This window comes from Gambusia affinis, linkage group LG23, assembly GCF_019740435.1.
Source record: "Gambusia affinis linkage group LG23, SWU_Gaff_1.0, whole genome shotgun sequence".
NCBI classification, from domain to species: Eukaryota; Metazoa; Chordata; class Actinopteri; order Cyprinodontiformes; family Poeciliidae; genus Gambusia; species Gambusia affinis.
In genome coordinates, this window is record NC_057890.1 from 7,129,004 (window position 1) to 7,132,953 (window position 3,950).

Consider the following 3,950-nt stretch of genomic DNA (forward strand, 5'->3'; position numbering starts at 1 on the left):
TGGAGTTAAATCAAAATTAATCATTTTGTTTCCATGAGTATTAAAGAATGTATTCCCTTACATTTAGTCTAAAATGTAACCAATCCACTATAATGGTAGAAATAGACTGTTTGAAAAACTAAAACAGAAATGGTACCACCTTTGGTTTAGTCTTCCCATTATCCGCTTTAAGTCTCTCTTGCTCTGCCTCCTTTTCAGGAACTCTTTACACCTCGCTCACATTGAAAACGCCTAGCTTTCAACGTTCCTCCTTCAGTAACGACTTCTGCGCTGAAGGGTATTGCTGTTACCACAACCTGCACTTAACATGGTGTAGGACATGCAAACGCCGTGAGGTCAGCGCGTCTTTACTTTTAGGCTTTTTGTTTGCATCTTTACCCGGGGTGTCAGTGCTATGTATGGAACCATAATCAGGCGACGTTTATCCCGATCTGGAAGCATTTCATAATGTGATGCGCATTTCAAGCTTATTTTTCCAACTCGGCGATTGAACGAGATTTTTTTTTTTCTTTACTCTTCACCCGTCTACAATTTATCTCTGACTTTCATTAAAAACGTTAATATCAAAAAGAGTTAAATAGTGGCCCAAAAGAAGTGTGTAATATAAAAATCTGGGATGCCACCTTAAAGCAAAGCTTCTTCATTCTGTGTCACAGTCGGTGTCTGTGCGTCCTTGTCTCCTTGTGCTGTTGATTCTCCACACAAGATTGTGTGACCCATTGTCTTAAGGCCTCCTTTTTTCCCCCCTTTAATTCTGTGAATGTGTGCTAATGAATGATGTGCTTATGTGTGTGTGCGTTTGTTCATATCTTTAATGTTTTTATTTCTGTCTCGCAGGCCGTAGTTACTTTTTAACAGCTGCCTCAGGATCCTGACCTGCGGGTTTAGGGAGGAGAACTGTTTTAATATACGGTTAACTGGATGAGGGAAGACACCAGCATTGTTTATGTGTATACAAACAATATACAGATCTGACAAAAACATTTTGGTGTATAGGAAGGTGTAAAGAAGTCTCCTGTATTTATTGATGTAAATCCTCAAGCAGTACAAACTGGCAAAATTCTCAGTCATGCTTTAAGTTGTCGAAAACAAAACAAATCTGAAGTGATCATGTTAGAAGATGAGCAATAATCTGTAATATTAATGAATAAAACTGTAAAAAGTGGAATGTTTTGTGTGGTTAATTTGTCCTGATGTCACATAAAGGAGGGTTAGGTTGTGTTTGTTAGTTGGGGTGGAGGGGATACATGTGTGCTGCTGCCTCAGTGAGCTCATCTGAGCCAGCAGCGGTCAGACGGTGCCGTCTCTGACATCTCCAGAGCTGACGCATGACTCCAGTCTGAATCGGCGGTGTGAAACTGTCTGGCATACAGTGGGGGGGACAGAATTTGAAGGGTTTTTGTTGTTTTGGAGGCATTTTTTTTTTCCTAAAGAAACTTTGACTGCTATTTAATCATTTCTTTTCCCTCCTCTGAGTGGTCTCAGGCTGTTCACTTCCATTAAAACCGTCTGGCTCCAGCCATGAGATGAATCTGTCACTTATAATTCAGTAGTGTTGGCACTTATTTCAGCTTTCAGATTGGTCCTTGAGCTCTTTCAACGATCAACTCTAACCCTCTTTCATAGGTCAAGGGACTGTTATATGTTTAGGATATTGCAAAAGTATTTCTCATTTTATTTCTTTTGTGTACTTTCTGATGTAGTAAACCTTGTTTGTTTACTACAAACCAGGTACTATTTAAATATGATTGCGGCAACAAGGGGTTTACAAAGCTGCTGTCATTCCCAGATTTAAACACGGTGGAGTCGGTATCATCCTGTGGGAATGTCTTTCTTCAACAAGGACAGGGAAAATAATAGGAAAATTGATAGACCCTCCAACTGGTTGATGGCTTGCTTGAAAGTCAACCTCCAGTTCAGAACCAGTTCGATACACAAATGTGTTTTAATTAATTACTTTTGAAAAATACAAATAATTTGTGAGATAAATTTAATAACCTTCTTGGAAACCAAGTACGGACTTTAACAGATTTATTAGCACTAACCCTTTGCTTGCAGAGTAATTATAAGATTTCCAAATGTAAGTGAACGCATCATTGAATTCTACGCATTTACGTATCCCACCGTGAGTTTTTGGCCAGTGACGGAGTTACGGCTGAAGAAATGGAAACGGCGCCATTTATTGGCGATAAATGGTGAAACAGCGCTGGATAAATATCTTTGCGAAGTTAAACAGCGATTATGTAAGTAAAGTTTGTTCAGTAAATATTTCTGAGCTAGCCCAAAACAAATATAGCTGAATATTGTTACACGTGATCATTTCCTGATACCGTAACCATGGCAACTCAGCTTTTTAATGCGAAGTTTTCGGACAAGAAGGCAGTCATACTGGAAATATGATGTATGTAGGCAACAAATATATTTCAGGTACAGATTTAAAAGTCACACCAACACCGTAATGAAATAATTTTTCCAGAAAACAACGAGAAATTTTCACATTTTGAAATTTTGAGCAGACTGGACTTGTGTACTGGTTGTAACTTCCGACTAACCACAGTGATATTTTTATTTTCTCAGAGCCAAAAGCAAGTTGGGAAAGCTGAGAAAAGAGTCTAAGGAAATAAGAAGGCTATTCATTTATTGAGGATTCCTTCCTCGAGAAGAAGTATAAAACAGAACCAGAACCAAGTACAGACCAGGAGAAGAACACAGAACAAGGTAGAAGAATATTATCGGAGAAATGCAAGAGTTACACGTTAAGAGGGTTGTCTCTTGTGAATGAGTATAACTGGATAAGTTTGAGTCACTGAAAATGCAGCAGCATCTTGGCTGAATTTTCTGATGGCAAAAATCATAAAGAAAGGTGTAATATTTTCCAGAAAAACATTCATTCAAGGCTGGTTTGAGAATATAAAATTGGAAGCTGCAGATTTACTTAAAACAAAAAAGAGAAACTTAAAGTAATGTCACTAAATAAAATTAGAGTTTGATCCGACATGTCTTTTATTTCAAAATATTTTCACTTCCTTTCTTTTTTGGCAGCCTGGCATGGTATTTTATTGAATTGTTTGATCTTGTATTTGTCTTTAAAAATTGCTCATGAATATTTAGTTGTTTTTTCCTGAAATATGTTTAAAGAAATGTTTTCTCTCTTTTCCTATGCTTTCAGATATGTGCAAGAATATAGTCCACTTTACACTGATACCCTGAAATAAAATGTTATTTATGGGTCAAGGGTAGAATGTAACCCCTTCTTTACATCAAAGCAAAATCCTTAAGGTGCGACAACACAGAGCAGACACAGAAATAGACACAACACTGATCCAGGAGTACTTTTTATACTAAATAAGTAAACACCGTATTTTTCGGACCGCTGCTTTTTTCCTACTCCTTTAACCATGGGGCTCACAGCCCGGTGCGGCTTTTCTGTGGATTTTTCTTCAACCGCCAGGGGGCTCTTTAGCAGGAAGTGAGTCATTGGAAGTCAAAGTTGGAAATCAAAGAAGAAAGTGCTGATTTTCACTTAGAACAAGCACACGCTAGCTGCAGGCTCGATGAGAAATTTCTCCAAACTCACACCCCCTCATCATGGAAACCACACGAAGAAGGTCATATGACGCCGCTTTTAAGTTGAAGGTGATCGATCTGGCTGTACAGATCGATAGCCGCTGTACGTAAGCTCGGCCTGAACAATCCATGGTTCGGCGTTGGAGACGCAGGGCTGCGTCCTTAATAGGAGATTTATTAAGAACTTAGCCGTCAGCCCTCTGCTGCGTCCTTGTGGAAAACCGAGAGCGGCGGAGATGCCAGCGGCTTATATCCGGTGCGGTTTATATGTATACGTTTCCAGGTTTAAAAAAAAATAAAAATAAAAAAACTTTGTGGGTGCGGCTTACAGTGAGGTGCGCTCCACAGTCCGGAAAATACGGTAGTTAATGGCAAAACAGATA